General features: G+C 39.3%; 1 pseudogene; it reads left to right on the forward strand.

Moving 5' to 3' along the window:
* The first annotated feature begins 2,598 nt into the window (after positions 1–2,598).
* LOC123950419 lies at positions 2,599–5,765 on the forward strand (annotated as a pseudogene).
* Positions 5,766–24,599: the final 18,834 nt, after the last annotated feature.

A 24,599-nucleotide genomic window follows, 5' to 3' on the forward strand; every position in this document is an offset into this window, starting at 1 on the left:
CTCTCTCTGCCTGCCTCTCTGCCTACTGATCTCTCTCTGTCAAATAAATAAATAGAATCTTTAAAAAAAAAAAAAAAAAGACACGTTTGTCTAACTGAACACGTGAAGTCTCCGGCACCGTAAGAGCACATCACCTAGGTGAGGCTCAATAAGAAATGGAGAGAAGTAAAGAAGAAGATGGCAAAGGAAAACAGAGCAAGTAGCTAGGGATGGAAATGTGGTATGCAGAGACGAGGGCTCCAGCAGAGGACAGAAACAAGAAGCCTCATACAGCAATGAGACTTTTGTCATGCGGACTTCTGGGTTTTGATGGTGGCACCAAGGCACCCATCTCATATTTCCCACTGTAGTAGCAATAAAAGGTTACATTGAGTTGTGGCGGCACTGGAAATCAGAAATAAATATCAACAATCTGATGGTCTGAAAGGAATTTCTACTAGACAAAGCCTAGATGAGGTCATGTTGTTGAAGTTACCATGGCAAGCAAAGGCTTCACCATGGAAGACAGAGCAGCTTGTCTGTGCAGACTCCTCCCCAGCCCTCTTGTCCTGTGTAGATCCTGACCACAAAGACCTAAGTCCTAAGATGGGGAGTAAAGAGAGAGCACACACACACACACACACACACGTTTGTAGGAAGCTCAGGGATACCTGTTTGCCCACACATTCAGAGATAACCATATAGTGCCCTGAGAAAATGGTAAAAGGAGACAGGTGGTAGATGATGTTGTCACATGTGATCAGGCTTCAAGCAAATATATAAACAGGAAGCTTCGTAGAGTAGTGTATTCTGGGGATTGTATTTGTCATGTTTCTGCTTGAACTGTCAGAGAAAATTCAAGAGTAAATGTTCAGACAACCTTTAATATGAAAGGACAAATTGCTTTCTACAAATCAGAAGAGGAGGACACAGTAGACAACCCTTCCTTAGTTTAAGAGATCACATTTGTCAGAGTTGGCACTGGATAGTTCTTGCAAGTCAACATCTGCCAGGAGTCTCCCTACAGAAGGTGAGGGACCCCTGGGCGCCCCACCTGCTGTACTGATAGATCTACCTTCTATGGTATGTACAACTGAAAATGTTGTGTCTCCAATATTGGGTCCCCCAATAATGGGTCCGTGATTAAAGGAGCGAGACTGATACAAAGTGAAAGTCAAGCAAAGCTTTATTTTGTGCCAAGCATCAAGAATCAAACCGACCATCAAACAGACCAGTCAGGGCCGCCCCTTACAGAGAGGAGGACCCCTCTCTGTTTCACAGACTAACTTTTATAGAGCAAAGGCCATGTCGTTGGGCCTGGCCACATACAGGTGGCCAATGAAGTTGTAACACACAGAGAAAGCTGCAGAGTCATGCTAGGTGACCAACTGAATTACAATTTACTCTAGTAGACATTTGAACCAGCCTATCACCTTGGTCAGAATTGGCGCCCAAAAGGTGCCCAAAGGGCGGGGCCCATACTCCTTGGTAGCTAGGAGACAGTATGCACCCCCACTGATTGAATACCTCCACCTGGCCTGACCCACCCTTGTATTTGAACTTTGTTTCCTGGGACTGGTTTCTGGGACTTGTTTTTAAGTAAGTTCCCCTGGAGGGGCGGGGGGGGGGGGGGGGGGACAGAGTGAATTTAAGTTTTACAACAAAATGGCAGTTCAACCAGGGTGTGGCTGCTCTGGCTGAATAGGCTCTTACAAAAAGAAGTGAAAAGGTGGTGCCATGGATTTGAAGAAGGGAGGGGAAATCTTTCATGGAAAACAAAAGAAAAAAATTAGAAAGCACTTATGGAAATACCTTGCTTTATTGTGCTTTGGTTCACAAATTGAAGGTTTGTGGCAAGTTTGTATTGATCGAGTCAATGCTATGGGCGCCACTTTTCCAACAGCATTTGCTCACTTCTTGTCTCTGTGTCATTTTGGTAATTCTCACTATTTTTTTCAAACTTTTTCATTATTATTATTATCTTTGTCATGGTGATCTGTGATCAGTGATGTTACTACTGCATTGGGTTGGGGGCACCGCAAACCACATCCTTATAAGACAGTGAATCTTTTCCTGTTTTCGTTTTTTAAAATTGTGTTATGTTAGTTTTTGATATAGTGTTCCAAGATTCATTGTTTACATATAACACCCAATGCTCCATGCAATCCATGCCCTCCTTAATACCCACCACCCCCCTCCCCCCTAAAACCCTCAGTTTGTTTCTCAGAGTCCACAAGAGTCCACAGTCTCTCATGGTTCTTTTTTTTTTTTTTTTTAAGATTTTATGTATTTATTTGACAGAGAGAGATCATAAATAGGCAGAGAGGCAGGCAGAGAGAGTGAGAGGGAAGCAGGCTCCCCACCGAGCAGATAGCCCAATGTGGGACTCGATCCCAAGACCCTGAGATCATGACCTGAGCCGAAGGCAGCGACTTAAACCACTGAGCCACCCAGGCGCCCCTCTCATGGTTCTTAAGACAGTGAATGTAATAGATGAATGTTTTGTGTGTTCTGACTGCCCCACCCACTGGACATTCCCTTGTCTCTCTCCCTGTCCTCAGGCTTCCCTAGTCCCTGAAACATAACAATATGGAAATTAGGCCAGCTAATAACCCTACAATGGCTTCTAAGTGTTCACATGAAAGGAAGAGTTGCATGTCTCTCACTTTAAATCAAAAGCTAGAAATGATAAGCTTAGTAAGGAAGGCATGTTGAAAGCAGTCATAGGCCCAAAGCTATGCCTCTTATACCAAGCTCTGAATGCAAAGGAAAAGTTCTTGAAGGAAATTAAATGGGCTACTCCAGTGAACACATAAATGACAAGAAAGGGAAACAGCCTTATTGATGATCTGGAGACAGTTTTAGTGGTCTGGATAGAAGATCAAACTAACCACCAGGTTCCCTTAAGCCAAAACCTAATCCAGAGCAAGACCCAACTCTCTTCAATTCTCTGAAGGCTGAGAAAGGTAAGCAAGTTGCAGAAGAAAAGCTGGAAGCTAGCAGAGTTGGTTCACTTGGTTTAAGGAAAGAAACCAGCTCTGTAACATATTAAGAGCAAGGTGAAGCAGCTAGTACTGGTCTAGAAGCTATAGCTAGTGATCCAGAGGATCTAGCTAAGATAATTAAAGACGGCGGCTACATTAAACAACAGATTTTCAATGTAGACAAACAGTCTTCTGTTAGAAGATGCCATCTAGGACCTTCATAGCTAGAGAGGAATAGTCATGGCCTGGCTTCAAAGCTTCAAAGGACAGGCTGACTCTCTTGTTAGCAGCTGGTGACTTGAAGTTGAAGCCAACACTCACTTACCAGTTGGAAAATCCTAGGGCTCTGAAGAATTATGCTAAATCTTCTCTTCTTGTGCTCTATAAATGGAACAACAAAGCCTACATGACAGCACATCTTTTATAACACGGTTTACTGAATATTTTAAGCCTACTATTGAGAACTACTGTTTAGAAAATAAGACATCTTTCAAAATATTACTTGTTGACAAAATATTACTCCTTGACAATGTACTTGGTCACCCAAGAGCTCTGATGGAGATGAGACAATGAGATTCATGTGGTTTTCATGCCCAACACAGCATCCATTCTACAGCCCAAGAATCAAGGAGTTAATTCAACTTCGAAGTTTTATTATTTAAGAAATACATTTCATAAGGCTACAGCTTCCATATATCGTGATTCCTCTGATGGATCTGGGCAAAGTAAATTGAAAGCCTTCTGGAAAGCTTCACCATTCTAGATGCCATTAAAAATATAATTTATTCAGGGTGGCTTGGTGGCTCAGTCAGTTAAGTGTCTACCTTCGGCTCAGGTCGTGATCCCAGGGTCCTAGTACTGAGCACTGCATTGGGCTCCCTGCTCCATGGGGAGTCTGCAACCCTTTCTCCATCTACCTCTCCCTCAGCCCATGCTCTCTCTCTCTCAAATAAATAAATAAATTTTTTTTTAAATATGAATGATTCATGGGAAGCAATCAAAATATCAACATTAACAAGAGGTTGGAAGAAGCTGATTCCAGCTCCCATGGATGACTTTGAAGGGTTCAAGGTTTCACTGAAAGAAGTAGCTGCAGATGTGTTAGAACTAGGAAGAGGACTAGAAGTATAGCCTGAGGATGGACAGAATTACTGCAAAGTCGAGATAACTTGAAATGATGAGGAGTTGCTTCTCATGGATGAGCCAAGGAAGTGATTTCTTGAGATGGAACCTACTCCTGGTGAGGATCCTGTACAATTGTGGAAATGACAACAGAGGACTTAGAATATTATATAAACTTATTTGATAAAGCAGTGTTGGGGTTTCAGAGGATTGATTCTAATTTGAAAGTTCTACTGTGGGTAAAACACTATCAAACGGCACCACATGCTACAGAGAAAACATGAAAGGAAGATATAGCCTACAGGACAGTGTAAACAGAACTTTTACATGCACTGGGAAACCAAAAAATTTATTTGACTCACTTTATTGCAATATTCATTTTATTGCAGTGGTCTGGAACTAAATCTGCAGTATCTCCTAAGTGTGCCTGTACTACGTGTTTTTCTGTGTATTTCTATGAATCAAGAGATGATAGAGAAAATAATCTCAAATATAGAATTAATTGACATGACCGGCCATTAAAAAAAAGTCATATGAAGTGCACACGTGTGTGTGCGTGCGCACGCACACACACACACACCAGGACACTAGAAGTATAAGAGTATATTAAAATCTGCAATGAAAGTAGTAAAGAGAAGATGTGGTATTAGAAAATTAGGAATCAATGATTTCAGAGAAAGAATGAGGGAAGAAGATAATGTAAAGTCAAGTCTTTGGATAAGAAACAGGGAGAGGCCACGGACTACGGAAGCAACATATGAAGGACAGTTCTCCTGAAAAGTAGCCAGGAGGAGGCAGAACATGAAAGCAGGGAACCTTGGTGGCTAAGAACATGGGCCCTTGCATCAACAGGCATAGATTCAAACTGATTATCTTGAAAAAATTCTATTATTTTAATCTTGGAATTATCATCTGTGAAATGGGAACACTATCCATTCTTACTTGATGCGGTAGTTTTGGGAGTTAAAGCTTTGTGCCAGACACCAAGGAAGAATTCCAAAATAGCTAAAGCTGTGGAGAAAAAAAAATATCCCTACCTAGGCATGTCTTGATTTGTGTTTAAATTCAAGAGGGACTTTTGTTCTCTTGTATTTTCTATTTTCTGATTAGTAATGGTAGTTTGGGGTTGTTGTGGTTTTGTTTTTCATTTGTTTGTTTGTTTGTTTCATTTCCTGGATGAAGGAAAAAAGGAATTCCATAATTAGGAAAATAGAAAAATATGTTCCTTTCAAGTAAGAGTCACTCTGATTTCTGTCCTTTCCTATAGTAAAGAAGAAATGATGATGTGTCAATATCCATGTCGGTTTCCTTTTTCCTTTTTCATCTTTATCCAAATTTAATCAGAAAAGAATATATACTTAAATTTTTAGAGAAACTATTCAAGTTTGATTATTTTGTTCCCAGTTATCTCCTCAGCCCACTCCATAACTATTATATCCCACTAGTGCTATAACAAATGACCACAAACTTAGCAGGGTAAAACAATACAAATTATTATCTTACAGTTCTACAGGTCAGATGTTCTACCCAGGTCTCATTGGGCTAAAATCAAGGTGTTGGAAAGTCTGCATATCTTCTGCAAATTCTAAAGCATTTGTCTTCTTGTTCTTCTAGCTTCTAGAGGCTCCCTGCATCCTTGGAATACGGCCTCCTTACCTCCTTCTTCAAAACCAGCAATAGTAGGTAGAGTCTTTCTGACATCACATCACTCTAATTCCCCCCCCCTGCCTCTCTCTTCCCCTTTTAAGAGCCCTTGTGATGATACTGAAACCACTAAGGAATCCAGAATAATCTCCCTATCTTAAAGTCAGCTGATTAGTAGCCTTAATTCCCCCTTGTCCATAAAGTAACATATTCACAGGTTCCAGATATCAAGATGAAGACATCTTGGGTGGGTGGGGAGGGCATTATTCCGCCTACCACAGCCAGTAAACAGGTTTTATCAGTAAAAAGAAACATTTTGAATACAAAGAACGGAGTCTCCAAGAGCCGCCTTCCTCCCCCATCAGACACACAGCCTCCTCTACTAAGAAGTAAGAGACTGATTTGGGGGCCATAAATGTGAAGACCATCTACTCACTGTTTTGTTTTTAATGAATTAGTAATACATTCTCATAGTTGGAAAAGAGATTTTTTTAAGTATCTAGTGAAAAATATCCCTCCTAATGCTGATTCCCACATCTGTCTGTTTCAAACTTCTACCCACTTACAACTCCATTGACACATTCCTGTGTATCCTATATTGTTTGTGCATACTCAAGTAATTACAAATACATCTAAATTTTTGACCCATTTTTTTAACCTCAAAGTTTCTGTACTCTGTACCATATTTTCTTTATTGTGGAAAAACATATGACATAACATTTACCATTTTAGTCAATTTCTAAGTATACAGTTCAGTAATGTTAGGTACAGTCACTCTATTGTGCAACCAATCTCCAGAACTTTTCATTTTGCAAAACTGAGACTCTGTACCCATTAAACAATAACTACCCATTCCCCCTTCCTCTAGTCCCAGGCAACTACCATTCTATTTTCTGTTTCTATGAATTTGACTACTCTAAGTATCTCATTTAAATAGACTCCTTATTTGTTTCTTTGTGACTGGCTTATTTCATTAGCATACTGCCCTCAAGGCTCATCCATGCTATAGTCTGTATCAGAATTTTTTTCCTTTCAAGGCTGAATAATATTCTATTGTATGTATATACCACCTTTTGTTTATCTATGTATCCCTAGGGGGATACTTGGGATTGCTTCCACCTGTTAGCTATTGTGAATAGTGCTATTATGAACATGGATGTACAATATACCAAGATGTTTTCATCTTATCAATGTTATAACTTGGAGATTTTTTTCATATTATGTATGAAGAGCCTTTCATTTCTTTCTTTTTTGAAAAATACTATATATTTTTATGTTGATGGACCGCTATAGAGTTAATACATTGAAGAACATCTGTACCCTTTCCACTTAGCAGAGTTTTCAAGGTGAAAAATTTTATCCTCAAAAATCTATTCATAGTCAAGTTGTCTTTTATAGAAGCCATCAACAATAAGAGATTCTTAGGTATTTTGACTGAATTTCTCTGATAAAGTTAAAGATATATTTGAGTTGATCTGGAGGTGAATAAAAATATTGAACCAGAAAAATTTCAGGACTGGAAAAATCTGGATGCTTAGCATTGAAAGTGTTTAAACAAAGGATTAAGTAAGATAATTTTTATAATATGGCTATATAACTAAACACATGTTTTGAAAATAAAAATTAAGACACAGTACTAGGTTAATAATGATTTTAAAATAATCTGAATGAAAGTCTAGATATTATAACACTAGGATTCATTTTCATAAAAAGATGAAGGGAAATAAAAATTTGCTAAATTCCTTAACCTATATAGAAAAGTATCAAAGATTTTTATGTTTTTTATGTTTTAGAAAATTCAGGAAATATGAACTAAAACATGTTTAACATAAAGATTACCAGTAATAGAATTTAAAATTAGATGAATGTATTACAATTTATCAGAGAATAATGACACTTTCCACTTGAAATCCTTGGGCAGAGGAGAATAAAAGGCAAGAACGTTGAGAAAAAAATACCAAAGAAAATGAAAATAATAAAGCAGACTATAAAAGAAATTCAAATAGATGAGAAGGGAATAACAGTTCCCTCAGAAGGTGAGGTTGGAACCCAAGGAATCAAAAGAAACGAGTGAGGTCAAAGGAAATCTTAACCAAATAAATAAAAATAACTAAACTGGGAAAATAATACAAACAGGGTAAGGAAATTCAAAAATGCCAGTGCTATCTGACCAAAAAATAAGAAAGTGGCAAATGTTATATTTGACAACAGAGACAGAAAAGTTTATAGGATTCAAGGAAACGAGAGACAGATTTACATCTACTCCAAATGGTATATTAGGAAAAGAAGAGTCTAGAAGGCGTATTTCTGGATAAAGTTTTGGATTATCAGTCAAATACTGGAAGATCCAAAAGATCTGTATTGGAAAGAGAATGCACAGGTATTAACTGGGAAGGTCACAGATGGGATCTGCAAAATGCATGCACATACCCAAAAGGTATATAAGAAGAAAATTATCTGAAGCTCTGCACATGCTTTTTGCATACAAGAAAGATAGCCTAAGGATTTCACCACCTTGAGAAAAATGGGAACAAAATTCACCTCCAAAGTTAAATATTTAAAATCAGTGTGTAAGACATTTAGGAAAGGACATATTTTTAGGTATCTACTTTAAGAGTCCAAAATAAAATCACCTAAAAAGAAGTTGACTAGTAGCATTGATGCAATTAATTTGCAAGGCAGGAGAAAAGTCACAAAATGTAAGTGAAAGGCATATTCTTTTTTTTATGATGCTATGAAAATAAGCAAAGTTAATGTATTAAAAGCTGGAAATTCAATTAAAATTTATATGGAAGAAGAGCAAATTCCTTATAATCGTAATAGTTCAGAACTAAAGGCAACCTCAAAGAACATTCTATTCTACCGCTATATTAGAAAACGAATGTGTAATATAATCCATGAGGAATAATGAAGAGGCAGACAGCAAATCGGCCTTAAAAGAGACAACAGTGGCTGCCAACATCAAAAACCTTCCAGTTTCTCAAAGGAAAAACTGAAAACAAGGGGTTGGAGAGCTGAGTCAGATATTCTTATTTGCATATGAATTTTATGTGTATAAATATAAAAAATAGATGAAGAAATATAGAAGAAACAATTCTTTAAATAGAAGGCATTCTTGTTTATAGATTTTGGTGGAAAGCAAAAAGGAAAGACAGAAAGAAGGCAAACAAAAACAAATGCTTTTACATGTGGACATCTGAGAATAAATAGAAAGAGTTATAAGCCAAAGAAATAAAAACAAATGCTTTCAGATGGCACAGAAGGACAATCCACAGATGACGGTGGGAGGTCACCAGCCACATGTGAGGGGCCGGGATAAGACCCAGAGGGATGAGAGACCGCGGTGTCATGGACAGCTTATGCAAGGAGCAATAAAAGGACCCATGGGCCAAGGCAGAGGCACAGGTGAACCGAGCCTGCTATTTTGAGGATCTGATCTTCCAGTTGGTATCTTTCTAAAAATTTGTTTCCTAGCAATGCTCAAAGGCCCAGAAACCGGAGGAGAGAGAAAGTGGAATGAGTTGCCAACATGCCGCTGGGATTTCCCCCAGAACAGGATTTCAAAATAACTTTTGCCACTGCTCCTTTATGCAGCCCGCTTCATTAGAACTGATGGGTGAAATTGCCAGGACTGACGGCTCCCTCTCTCCTGGCTCCAGACTCTGCAATTTGGGAAACAATCAGCCTCAGAAGTCATCAAAACAGGCACCTGGTTCCTTGGAATGATGACTGGGAAGTATCCCAACCTGAAATAGTTCCCGTGGTCTCTGAAAACCCCATCAGAGGCTCATCATTTAGATCTGAGAGGCGGCTTTGCCTGGTTTTACACGTGCTCTTCCTATGACCTAGAAAGCTCCCCTCTCTCTAATCTCTCTGACCACGTCCTATTTATCCTCTATAAATAGGCTTCACGTCATTCCTTAAGGAGGCCATTCCGAATACTCTTCACAGCACTATCACATCTGTCATTATACATCTGTGTACGAAATGAATAAAATCTTAAAATTTTGCCTGATTATCAAAATGAGAACCATAGATAGATACTTGATCATTAATGAATCTTCCATATAAATCAAAGTACTGTGTTAAAAAATATGTATATACTGAATATACAAATGAATGAGTGAATGAGTGAATGAATGAATATAGAGATACCCCTCAGAGAAGTAATGCTTTAAAGCAGTGGTTCTCAATGTGTGGTCCCTGGAGGAGCAGTATCTGCATCATCTAAGAATTTATTGAAATGCAAATTCTCAGACCCTTCCTCAGACCTGCAAAATGGGGGTTGAGCCCAGCCCTCAGTGTTTTTACAAACCCTTCAGATGATTTTGATATATGCTCAAGTTTATAAACCACAACTTAATTAAGTCTTCATTAGTTTTTTGCTTTACGGAAGGAAACATGGACCCGAATGCCTACAGAAATCATGGAAGTTGCATAAATGACTGACATAAAGGGAACAGGTATAAAACAGTAAAGAGCAGTGGAAACTGTAGCAAAATAGAGAGCAAGAGCACACACCCCGCGTAAAGAAGTGAGCTCCAAGTGACATCACCAACATGGCAAAGCAGGAGATCCCACCTGGTTCCTCCAACAAAGAAGAACAATTAGGTATCCATGAACAAAAATAGCTCTGGGAGAGTTCAGGGGTCCCCTTAAGAAACTTCAAGAACACAGTTGGGCAAAACAAACAAACAAACGAAAAATGAGAATTACTATTTGAAAGGGGTAAAAATTGTTTCATTTTGCCTGCATCTGACCATTCTCTAGTCTAACACAGTTGCCACCAAGAGGGAACTCCTCTCACTAGGAAAAATAAGTGGGCTGAGCAACCTCTCCCCAACATTTGAAGCACTATAAGGAAGGACCCACTTTAGTCTCATCCCGTCTAGAGACTGGCATAGCTGAGATGCCGAGAAATGGCTAGGAACAAAGAAGAAGGGCAGGGGCTACTGATGTCAAGCACTTAGTGGGAGCGACCATAGTTCCCAGCAGCCCGCTTTGCAGAGGACCCTAGCAGCCTCCACTGTGAGACTCTCAACAGCACTCATGGATGTTGTGGACACCCACAGCTTATGTCGCTGAGGATCCTGTCAGAGAGCCCAGCAGACTGCTCTGCAGCAGATCCCAACTTCTGTCGCTGAGGAAACCAAGAACCAACACAGCTGCTGCAGACCCCTGGTGGCTCCCATTGCTGATGGCCCCATAGCTTTTTGTGTTTGCAGACTCCAGCTGCCTGAGTTCTCCTTGTTCTCCACCCTACCCAGAGCAACCCCAGTCAATAAACACTCTGGACAGCCTGAGTCTGGGATCCAGCACAGCCACCCCACTTTTTTGTGGCAAAAGCTAGCCACAGCTTTTGCCACTGTGTGTGTGCACAAGGCCAGCTCAGGACCATGCATCTGTTCTGGTACCTGGAGCCAGTCCAGACTCCTGGTACAAGAGGTGCCTACAGCTAAACCTGAAGCCCCCTAACAGCATGCCACCAGCCCCAGCTCCCATCACTGGCCCTCACTGCCATGCATGAACCTGTGGTTAGTACTTACAGGCACCTGAGTACACAGTGAGAGCCTAGGGCACTGCTGCCTTCATACTTGACTTCAGTGCCTGCCACTGGCCACTGCCCTTGCCGCTGTGCATGTGCCTGCTGCCACCCTGCCCCCATACAAGCACCTGAAGGAAGCTCCCACAGTTGATTATATTCACTCCCAGCTCTGGCCTCCAACACCACCTGCCCTGGTTCTATGGCATGAAATTTGGAGGTGCTGCTGAGAACCCCAACAGTTCTTTTATCCCCTGGAAGCCCTTCTAGCTCTTGCCAACAAAGGTATCTGCTGTTCATGACCCAGATCCAGCCCTGAGCCAACAATTCACCATTTCCCCCTAGACCCAGGCCTCCACATTTGGTGCCCCACATCAGTAGACCTGAGGCCACAGCATACTCCAGCATGCCCCAACACACAAATGAAGATCTTTCCTTACCAAGGTCAATTATAATGTCTAGGAGCGGTGACTGCTGCTTCAAATGTGCAAACTCCTATGTAAGGCACAGAGATCATAAAGAATCAGAAAAATGTGGCACCACATCAAGGAAAACAAAAAACTTCCAGTAACCACAAAAAATGGAGATCTATGAAATGCTCAACAAAGAATTCAAAATAACTATTCTAAAGAAGCTCAGAGAACCACAAGAGAACATGGATAAACAATTTAACAAAATCAGGAAGACAATACAGGAACAAATGAGAAGTTCAACAAATAAGAAATAGAAAATGGAACCAAACAAATTTTGGAGCTGAAGAACACAATGAGTGAACCCCCCAAAACTGAGAGATTAAGTAGGAAACCCAGTCAAGCAGAAGAAAGAATCAGTGAGCTCTAAAACAGGTCATTTGATATTACCCAGTCAGGGGAGAAATAAAGAAAAAGAATGAAAAGGAATGAAGAAAGCCTATATATGACTTATAGGACACAATCAAGTAAAACAAAAGTCACATTATGGAAGTCCCATAAGGAGAAGAGAGAGAGAAAGGGACAGATAACTTGTTTAAAAAAAAATGACAGCTAAGAACTTCCCAAATCTGAGGAAAGATGTCAACAACAAAGTACATGAAGCTCAAATGTGTCCAACCAGGTTAAACTAAAAAAGACTTCATCACGATACATTATAAGTAGCATTATCAAAAAATCAAAGAATTTGAAAGCAGCAAGAGCAAAGAAGCTCATGGTATAAAAGAGAGTCCTTCATAAGACTATAAGCAGATTTCCCAGCACATATTTTGCAGACCAGGAGAAGAACATGTTTTTCTCAAGTGCACATGGAACATTCTCCAGGATAGATCATATGTTAGGCCAAAAAACAAGTCTTATAAATTTAAGAAGCTTGATTGAAATCATATCACATATCTTTTCCTACCACAATGCTATGAAACTAGAAATCAATAACAGGAAGAAGTATGGAAAAGTCACAAATATGTTGAGATTGAATAACATATTTGTGAACAACCAATGGGTCAAAAAAGATAGGAGGGGGTATTTAAAAACATCTTAAGACAAACAAAAATGGAAATACAACATACCAAAACTTAGGAGATGCAGCAAAAGCAGTTCTAAGAGGGAAGTCTATAGTGATAAATGCTTACATTAAGAAAAAAGAAAGATCTCAAACAGCCTAACATTATACCTTAAGGAGAAAAAATAAGACCACTCTAAGCCCAAAGTTAGTAAAAGGAAGGAAATTAGAAATAAATGAAATAGACGTTAGAAAGATAATAGAAAAATATCAATAAAACTAAGAGTTGGATTTTGAAAAGAAAAATAGAAATGATAAATCTTTAGCTAGATTAACTATAAAAAAGATAGAAGACACAAATAAATAAAATCAGAAATAAAACAGGAGACATTGCAACTGATACCACAGAAATACTACTACTAATAGTAATAATAAGTCACTACTTTGAACAGTTAAACACCAAGATATTGGTTAACCTAAAAAAAAAAAGGATAAATTCCTAGAAACATACAACCTACCAGGACTGAATCATGAAGAAATATGAATTTGGACTGTAAACTAATAACAAGCAAAAAGATTGAATCAGTAATCAATATCTCCCAACAAAGAAAAGTCCAGGCCAGATTGCTTCATGGGAAAATCTATTAAACATTTAAAGAAGGATTAATACTAATCCTTTTCAATCTCTTCCAAAAAATTTAAAGAGGAGGGAATAGTTCCAAACTCATTTTATAAGTTACTAAAGCCAGACGGGGACACTGTGAGGAAAAAAGAAATTATAGGCTGATATCCCTAATGAACATAAAGGCAAAAATCCTCAGCAAAATACCAGCAAACTGAATTCAACAGTATAGTAAAAGGATCATATACCATGATTGAGTGGGATTTATCCTTAAGATGCAAAGATAGTTCAGTGTATGCAAATCAGTGAATATGATACACCACCTTAATAGAATAAAAGATAAAACTCATATGATTATTTCAATAGATGCAGTAAAAGCATTTAACAAAGCTCAGCATCCTTTCATGATAAAAAAAAAAAACCTCTCAACAAAATGGGCAATAGAAGAACAGACCTCAAATAATAATGATTATATATGACAAGCCAACAACTGACACCATGCTCAATGGTAAAATGCTAGAAGCTTTTCCTTCAAGATCAGAAACAAGACAAGATCATCCACTCCTATTGTATTAAAAGTCCTAATTAGGGCAATTAGACAAGATAAAGAAATAGAAGTTATCCTTTACAAGTAAAACTGTCTTTTCACAAATGATGTGACCTTGTATATAGCATTCTCTAAAGACTTTAGCAAAAAAACTGTTAAAACATGTTAATAAATGTAAGATTTATTATTCATAAATAATAAATCTATTAATAAATGAATTACATAAATTTGCAAAATACAAATCAACATGCAAAAACCAGTTACAGTCCTATACACTCACAGTGAAATATCAAAAAAAACAAAGAAAAAAGTCCCATTTACCATAGCATCAAAAAGAATAAAATACTTGGGAATAAATCTAACCTAAGAGATGAAAGATCTGTGCTTTGAAAACTATAAAACACTGATGAAGGAAATTGAAGATGATACAAATAAATGGAAAGATAGCTCATGTTCATGGGTTAGAAGAACTAACGTCATTGAAATGTCCATTCCACCCAAAGAGATCTAAATATTCAGTGTGGTCCCTATCAAAATTCCAATGACTTTTTTCACAGAAAGAGAATAAGCAGGGGCTCCTGGGTGGCTCAGCTGGTTGAGCATCCAACTCTTCATTTCAGCTCACGTCATGATCTCACAGTCCAGGGACAGAGCCCCATGTTAAGCCCCATGCTGGGCTCCATCTCAAGGCAGAGTCTGCTTGAGATTCTTTCCCCCTCTCCCTTTGTACCCACTTTCCCTCCTCCCATTTGCACTCTCTCTCTCTCTCTTTCTCTAAACTAAAAAACCTTAAAAAGAAAGAAACAGAAACAGAAACAGAACAAACAATCCTAAAAATCATATGAAACCACAAAACACACCAAATACCTAACGCAATCTTGAGAAAGAAACAGCTAGAGTCATTATACTTCCTGATTTCAAACTATATTATAAAACTATAATAATTAAAACAATACAGTACTGGCATAAAAACAGACACACAGATCAATGGAACAAAATAAAGAACCTAGAAATAAATCCAAGCATATATGTTCAACTAATGTTCAACAAACACACAAAAGGAGAGTGTCTTCAATAAATGGCATTGGGAAAACTGGACAATCACATGCAAAAGAATGAAATTGGACCCCTATCTTAAACCATACGCAAAGTCAACTCAAAATGGATTAAAAACTTAAACATAACACCTGAAACCATAAAACTCCTAAAAGAAAACATAAAGGAAAAACTCCTTGACAATAGCCTTGCAATGATTTTTTTAGAATTGGCACCAAAAGCACAGGCCACAAAAGCAAAAATAAATTAGAGGGACTCCATCAAACAAAGTTTCTGATCATCAAAGGAAATAACAGACAAGCAGGAGAAAAGATTTGCAAGTCATATATTTGATAAGGAGTTAATGTCCAAAATTACATAACTAACTTATACAATTCAATAGCACAAAAACAATCAAAATTTTAAAAATAGGCAAAGGACTTGAATACACGTTTTTTCAATGAAGACTCACAAATGGTCAACCAGTTTATAAAAAGTCATTCAACATCAGTAATCATCAGGGAACTACATATAAAAACCACAATGAGGTTTTATATCATACCTGTTAGGAAAGCTATTATCAAAATTTGAAAGAGTTGAAAGGGGCACCTGGGTGGCTCAGTCAGTTAAGCTTCTGCTTCTGGCTCAGGTCATGATCCCAGGGTCCAGGGATCCAGCCCCGCATTAGGCTCCCTGCTCCGTGGGGAACCTGCTTCTCCCTCTCCCACTCCCTGTGCTTGTGTTCCCTCTCTCTGTCTCTCTCTGTCAAATAAAATCTTAAAATATATATATATATATATGGAGGAAAGGGAGCACTTGTGCACTCTTCATAGAAATGTAAATTTGCATAGCAGTTATAGAAAACATTATTGAAGTTCCTCAAAACATTTAAAATTGAGTTACTATATGATCTAGCAAACTTATCTTTGTGTATATATCTGAGGGAAATGAAATTATTATCCTGAAGAAATATCTGCACTCCCATATTCATTGCAGCATTATTCCCAGAAAGATATTCCCATTCCAAGATATGGAAACAACCTAAGAGTTCCTCAACAGATGAATAAAGAAATATACAATAGACTATTATTCAGTCTAAAAAAAGAAGGAAATTCTGCCATTTGCAGCAATGTAGATGAACATGGAAGACAGGTTCCATGTGCAATAAGCCAGACACAGAAAGGCAAATACAACATTGTCTCATTTATATATGGAATCTGAAAAAAAAAAAAAAATTTGAACTCCTAGTAATAGAGGTAGAATGGGGAAAGTAGTGATATTGATCAAAGATTACAAAATTTCAGTTACAAGATGAGTATGTTCTGGAGACCTAATTATGCAGCATAGTGTCTATAGTTAATAATGATTGTATACTGGAAATTTGCTAACAGTGGATTTCAAGTGTTCTCACCCCACACAAAAGGCAACTATGGGAGATGATGGATAGTTTCATTTGTCTCATGTAGTAAACTTTGCACAATGTACGCATGAATCAAAACATCACATTGTGTACACTAAGTACCTATAATTTTTGTGAAAAATATAAATTTAAGAAAATAAAGAGTAGAGGTGACCTGCTCTTCTGCAGGACTCTAAGTTTTATAGCACAAAATTTTCAGTTTTCCAAGAGATTCTACCACTCGAGTTTTGATGTGACATTTACGAATTATTAAGTACATCGAGGGCTCACAAAATATACCTGCCTGACAAAATGCAACCTGTCGGCAGTGTTTCCTTTAGTGGTCTTCCAAAGCAACATGATGCTTGAGATTTATTGCTGGGGACCCCAAGCAGAGACAAAATAGGAGACAAGATAGTAACAATCTGCCTACTTGATGTTTTTTTTCTAGGATTGACCCTGGTTCTCAGACAAAAAGAAGGAAGTATCTGGTTTAATCAAAAAGGTCAGTTTTATCTCAGTCTAGTAGTGTACTTTATATAAAAACCTAATCAATACAACACTTGCTTTAAGAACTAGCCTGGGGAATTGGATAGAAAAACTTAACAGGAGGAGGGAGTATAATACACTTAGAACAAAATTATAGGTTTTTACTCTGAATATCACCTCAACCCTGCATTACACCAAGAGAAATTGAAATTAATGGTTTGAGGGATTGCATTTTGTTTTGTCTAGTTTCTTTTTGAGACAGCTCTTTTCTGTTAGTGGTTATGCAATTGCCCAAACCTTTATGGAAATAGCTGCATCTGTAGAAACAACAATTAAAATAACACAAAACAGGGGCGCCTGGATGGCTCAATGGGTTAAGCCTCTGCCTTTGGCTCAAGTCATGATCTCAGGTCCTGGGATCAAGCCCCTGGGATCAAGCCCTGCATCGGGGCTCTCTGCTCAGCAGGGAGACTGCTTCCCCCACCCCTCTGCCTGCCTCTCTGCCTACTTGTGATATCCCTCTCTCTCTGTCAAATAAATAAATAAAATCTTTTAAAAAAAATAACACAAAACAGAATCAAAAATCAAACCAAAAACCAAAAAGAAAAAAAATACACACTGCATGCACTCTCATGCCACTCTCCCCAATTTAGAAATCTAAACAAAGCACCAGCAAACTTCATTTCAGCCTCCGAAGCTGACAAATCAAGCCTTTAATCAAAGAGAAGTCCTGCCTGAGATGTAAAACACAAAACCTGGGAGTTCTTTATGGAGATTGTTTCAGAGAAATGGTTTTAATTTCTTAAGAGACTTTATAATGATAGCTGTGTCTCCACATCAACTGATAAAAGGACAACAAAAACTCGAAGGAATTCTCTTAAAATCCAGGCATAAAAAAACTAATGAGACATTAAAATTACCCATTGAAGAAACTGAAAAGCATAATTGACAGGTTATTTTAGCCAAAAAAATGTTCCTGTCCCCCAAGTAAACAAAGACAAGTGAGGGAATAAAAGGACGAAAACGAACATCCTGTTCTCTTGGGAACTATTCTGTGAGGAATTCTTGGGAATGAAGGGCTGCAGAACCCTCTAGGTAAAATGAGGCTATAAACATTGGGCCTGACGGAAAACCGGGACACTGGAAGGGGACTAAGCCACACCACCGTGTTCCAGGCAATGAGACAGAAGCCTCCAGAAGAGAGTGAGGACAGTTACAGAGTTCCTTCAGGTACCAGAGTCTCAGGGACTCTCCTCAAGGAAAACTCTGTGCTTTATAGAACTCGGCCAGAATGCTGGGTGAGTATGATGGGTAATCAGAAGGTCTGTTGTTAACTGCTGCCAGGGTTTTGGTGCCAAACAATTAGACAATCATTTTTTGTTCCTACTTCATTTTTAGGTACAAATTCACAATTTTTAGGGGCACCTGGGTGGCTCAGTGGGTTAAGCCTCTGCCTTCGGTTCAGATCATGATTTCAGGGTCCTGGAATCAAGCCCCACATCGGACTTTCTGCTCAGCGGGAAGCCTGCTTCCGCCTCTCTCTCTGCCTGCCTCTCTGCCTACTTGTGATCTCTCTCTCTCTGCCAAATAAATAAATTAAATCCTTTTTTAAAAAATTCACAATTTTTAGAGATTTTAAAAATACTATGTGTAAATGTTTAAACTTGGGAAAATATAGAAAAGCACAAAGAAGAAAGTTAAAAGCAGTGACAATAACTGTTAATATCTTATGCATATCTTGCAGTATTTAAATAGCTTTATATATGGATACATAGGTATAAAGATATGGGAAAGTACGGAGATTTGGGAATCAGATTACACAATCTATTTGGTTAGTAACTGGCTTTATCAGAATATATTTTATATAATATACAATATACCTTTGTATTTTAAATATTTTATTAAGCCATTAAATATTTTTATTCAATCTGATTGTAGTGTTTTTGCATTATTACATATTTGGGGGATGAATAATTTATATATTTGAGGGATGAATAATTTATTATTTTTAAAAAGACACAGGAAGAATATAAAGAAAGTTCACAGGAGAAAATCCAAATTAAGTATATGAAGAGATGCTCAACCTCACTCCTTTTTTTTTTTTTTTTTTTTTAAGAGGGAACAAGAATGTGGTAGTGGGGGAAGGACGAAGGGAAAGAGAGAGGGAGAGACAATCTTGATCAGGCTCCATGCCCAGTGCCCAGCCTGGGGCTCGACCTTATGACCCTGAGATCATAACTTGAGCCACAATCAAGAGTTGGACAATTAACTTATTATGCCACCCAGAGGCCGCTCAACCTCACTCATAATAAAAGAACTGTAGAGCTAAAATTTCTACTACTGTTTCTAATTCTTGTTCCACCTCTGACTAGTCATATGACCATGAGCAACTTACTTAACTTCAATGTGCCTCAGTTTTCATAACAACAAATTGAACAGTAGTAGAAGTTATGAGTATTAAATATGTTGGTATTTGTAAAATGCTTATAACAATATCTGGCACATACTAAGAGCCATATAAATGTTATAAAAATTAAATTCAAACATGATGATATGCCATTGTTTTGCCTATCATATATGCAAAGGTTAAAGAATTTGAAAATGCATTGTGTTGATGAGGGTATGAGGAAATAGGCATTCTCACACATTACCAAACTCCATGGAAGGCAATTTGGCCAGATACATCAAAATTGCAGGGTATATAAATCTTGTGAACAAATCTTACCTCTCAGGATTTGTTGTACATATATATTCACCTGTGAATGAAGTGAGACAAATACAAGGTTATTCATTATATCAGTGTTTATAATAACAAGAGATTGGAAACACCCTACGTATTTACCAGTAGGGAATGTGTTAAAGAAATCATTATGCACCCACATGAAATGCTGCCTTAAAAAAAATGAAGACACTTCCTTTAAAAACTGGCATGAGGGGTGCCTGGGTGGCTCAGTGGGTTAAAGCCTCTGCCTTCAGCTCAGGTCGTGATCCCAGGGTCCTGGGATCCAGCCCCGCATTGGTTTCTCTGCTCAGCAGGAAGCCTGCCTCCCCCCACCCTGCCTGCGTCTCTGCCTACTAGTGATTTCTGTCTGTCAAATAAATAAATAAAATCTTTAAAAAAAAAACACTAGCATGATTGAAAACCAATGTATGTTAAGTGGAAAGAGCAAGAGCAGAACAATCTGTATAGTATGCCACCATTTGTTTTTATAAAAAGAAGGAAAATAATACCTATTCGTGTTTGCTTAAATATTGTGAAACATCTCTGGAAAGATGCAAAAGGAAGTGATTAACATTGGCTACCTCTGTAGGAGGTAAATTGGTGTCCAGGGAACATGGGTATATCTTTATACATATTCTTATATATTTGTAGTGGATGCTATGAGGTGCCACCAGATTCCTCTTCATAGGAGAGGCTCTCCTGTCCCCATCTGCTGGAAAGTGTCTGGTTTTGAGGTGAGTCCCGTTATGGAAATTGCCTCAGCTGCTCAGAACAGCCTGCTTTAATGAAACTGATGGGGAGAGGGAGTTAGAAACACTGGCCCCTTACCTCAAGGCGGGGCAAATCTGAAGCAAAATCTCAGCTTTAAGACTCCTCATGGGTCACGGGATTGTGTTTTCAGCTGAGCTGATCTGCTGTTCAGCTGATTACATTGTTATCTGCATCCCCGTTCAGCTTTTCCCTCTGCCCAACTTGGTTTCCTTCATTCTCCCGCTGATGTAGACAACCAGGGCTCTCCCCAATAGACTTGCTTTCTTAAATTTCTGTCTAAAAGTCTGTTTCCTCAGAACCCAACCCAGGCAGTGCTCTTTTGACATTTAAATCTTTTTGGGGGGGGGGCCAGCTATATAAAAGAATTAATATATACCTAAATAAATGTCAAATTTTAAAAAATTGGGGGAGTACCTGAGTGTTTAAGTATCTGATTCTTGATCTCAGCTCAGGTCTTGATCTCAGGGTAGTGAGTTCAAGTCCCACATTGAAATTAATTAATTAATTAAATTTTGTGTTTCCCCCTATATTCCTGACAGTAGCTTTTACTCTTTGCAGCATGACAATAAAATTTTTATTTTATAATTTGCCTTCAAATTTTATTCATGCCTTGTTATGTTAAGAAATTGTTATTTTTTGGCAGCACATCTTTCAAACAATAACATTTTGAACACTATGTTCAAGAGCTGAGCTGGGTACCAGCGGGGCAGACTGGGAGATATAAAATTGGATTGTTGCCTTCAAGGCAGTTGAAATGCATGGTGTGGTACAACAGAAGAAGAACAGGCCCTACAGTCACGTTCCCTGGGTAATATCTCTGTTTGGATTCATGTTTTCAGCATCCTTGGCCAATTAACCTTTCAGAGACTCAAATGCCTTATCTATAAAATACAGATAAAACACCTACTTCTCAAGATTGTTGTTAAAATATGGCAACTTTAGAACACCTAAGATAGTGCCTAGACTCTAACAGCTGCTCAGTGTGTTTAAATATATACATAGTTGTGGAGGAAATACATATCAAATGAAAATATAGGCAGGAAATGCTAAGTGCTAAATTGATGGCATAGATGATCATCACTACAGAGCTCAGAGGAAGGAGATCATTTCTAGGGGATGCGGTCATCACATATTGATTGGAAAAATGAGAACGGAGGCTAGATCCTGAAAAGTCCGTAGTCTGTGGAGAAGAACAGGGAGTGTCATCCCAGACAAGGAGAGCAATGGTGTGGACATAAGAGTGACTGAGAATGTTTGGATATGGGCAAGAACCCACCTGGAACAGAGAACAGAGAGCTGGAAAGATGAATTGTGGTCAGAGGGCATTAAGTGCCAGGCTACAGAGTTTGGGTTTGGCTCATAGGAAGCTCTTTCAGATTTATGAACAGGGTAATATGGTGATGGAAGCACTGTGTCAGACTGATGACATTCTGGCAGCCGGCCATACAGTTCGGGGTCAGCAAGGGAGGCCAGAAGGTCAGAGACTGACTTCAGCGATGGGCCGAGCATTAGCTAATGAGACCATTTACCAAGGTGCCGGTGGTGGACAGAGAATGGAATAGGGAAGAAAGTTGAGAGAATCATGCAAGGAAAGAGTCTCGTTTTGACTAGATAATGCTGAATAAGGACCAGGAGGGAGTCTTCAGGATTGACATCCACCTTTTAAGCTCAGTTACTGGACAAGTACCATTGAACTAAAGTGGAGATGGAGGACAGAGGAGAACAATGCTCTAGCAACCTGGGGAAAATATGAGTCATGTATATTGACTCATACTGAATTTGAAGTGAAGGCGAGGTAATCTAGTGGAGAAGTTCACCATGCAGCTAGATATCTAAGCCCGGAGCCAGGATAGCCAGTGAGGCTGGAACTAGAGCAGTAAGCTCCCTGGCGGGTGATACCACTGAAGGCATGAGGTGAGACACTGTATATCGAGAGAGGCAATGTCTCAGTGACTGAAACTTGGGCCATGCTCATATGTATTAAGAGAAGAAAATGCAGCTGGCCACAAAGACAGAACGAATGGCGAGAGAGAATAGATAAGAGCCACAACAGTATGGTGGTATAAGGGCCAAAGGAGAGGTACTGGTGAGAAGGAAGGTAGCTACCAAACATCAACCCTATCAGATCCTTCGGGAAGCTCAATGAATATGAAGAATTGGTAATGTCAGTGGACTCAGCTCTTCTGAGGTCATGCACTTCCTGCATAGGAGTCCAGAACGCTGGGGAGGCTGACGGCAGAGCAAGAGAGAAAAGCAGTACGAGGGACAGTGGTGTCAACGGTGGGCTCTGGGCCCAGGCACCCTGGATTTCAGTCCTATCTCTGCTACAAGTTTACTGTGTGATCTTGTGAGAGCTGCTTAACCCCTTTCTGCCTCCGTTTCCCCATCTACAGAAAGGAGATAATTATGGTGATAATAGCCTCCTCATAGGGTTGGTGTGAGGCTTAAAGGCAGCGCATATAAATCGCTCAACCCAGTATAGGCACAGAGTAGGCCCTCAAATGTTATCATTTCTTTTTTTTTTTTTTTTTTTAAGATTTTTGTTTATCTATCTGACAGGGAGAGATCACAGGTAGATAGAGAGGCAGGCAGAGAGAGGGAAGCAGGCTCCCTGCTGAGCAGAGAGCCCCATGCAGGACTCGATCCCAGGACCCCGAGATCATGACCTGAGCTGAAGGCAGCGGCTTAACCCACTGAGCCACCCAGGCGCCCCAATGTTATCATTTCTTGTTATTAGTGTTACTATTACTGGAGGTAGATGCTTGGTGGCATTTGGCCAAGAATCTTGGTAGGGAGAAGCAAAAGTAAATGAGCAGGGTAGCTTGGGAAATCTTCCCAGGCACAGGTGTGTGCATATCTGCAGGCAACTGAGAAAGGAGCCGAGGCAGAAATGGGAATTGAAGGAGCTGGGGGAAGAGGAACTGTAAAAGAGCAAAGTCACTGAGGAGAAGAGGAGGAGAGTACCGGTTCATGAATTCAGGTGGGCTCATTAGCCTGGGAACGCACACACCATCTGAGACTATTAAAAAAAAAAAAAAAAGAGGACTCAGACAGAGATGGAGTTTTGAAGAAACCAGGAGGAAAACCAGAAAACAGACACCTGAGGACTTACTTCCCCCCAGTAAAGGAAGCGATTAGGTCACTGGCCAAAAGTGAGAAGAGCTGAGTGGGAAGGAGTTCTCCTCAGGCAGTTGCAAGGTTTCATAACAAATTCTGTTTTCTTCAAGTTTACACCCCCTTCACACTCTATTTTACCCCTTTGTAGCTCCGAGTGCAAAGTAGAGAACAAAGAAGCATTACAAGCAGCCAGGAAATCTTAGAGGATTAACCTGTTGCCACCCAGCAGTACTGATAGTGGAAACCAGCACCTAAGCTGGAAGTCAGCTTGCCTCCTGTTGGAAGGCAAACCAAGGCAAACCAACTACAGCAGAGGCCACAGAACAAAGAGCTAAGTGAACCCCACAAACACCTCTCATCTGATGGCTTGAACAATAAGCCAATAGCCTGGAAAGGCTAACCTATCAAGACCTCTTCAAGGTCCTTTCAGACCTGTGGTTTTAGAAAGCTCTCTCTTTTCACCTAGAGTAACGTTTGATACTGGGTGGTCGTCCAGGTTTAAGGTCTCTACAGAACCACAAATCATCAAAAGCAAACTGCTCTCTCAATTAAAAATGCATTTGCACCAAAGTTCGTATGTTGTGTAAATAGGCCGACTAAATCTGTTGGTTGGTCCTTTGTTTCCCGAATGGTTTCTGGCCAGTTGGGAGGATATGGTCATTCTCAGAAATGGTGCCGGTAGAGCCAAAATGCCACCCATATGTGCCTTCAGCTGCCTGCCGAGTTCTCTCTGTGCACCAGTTTCTCGTGGTGCAACAACTTCAACTGTTAACCCAAAAACTGTGGAGGGGAGAGTGTGTCCTGCAGGGTTTGTAAGCCTCTCTGATCCCAAGGCAATATGGGCATTTCCGATGCTTTAAACAAGCAGAGGGGAAAATCTGATGAAGATAAAGTACTACGTGCCATAGCTCGTTATTCTGAGCTGCTTTGAGGCTGCCAGGCCATTAGACTTGCTTCTGTTTTTGCCATCAATATCGCTCTGGAGATGGCTTATTTGTAAAAGGAGCAGGATCTAGGATATGCATTCATTTGTAAAAGATGCCACCACACACATTCTGCAGCTAATAACGTGTTCATGAACTTTACCTGTGACTAAATACATTTCATTTCTTACAGCTGAGCTTCAGTAATTGGTTTCTGCAGCCACAAACTCATC

The sequence above is a fragment of the Meles meles genome, chromosome 9, assembly GCF_922984935.1.
Source record: "Meles meles chromosome 9, mMelMel3.1 paternal haplotype, whole genome shotgun sequence".
Classification (NCBI taxonomy): Eukaryota; Metazoa; Chordata; class Mammalia; order Carnivora; family Mustelidae; genus Meles; species Meles meles.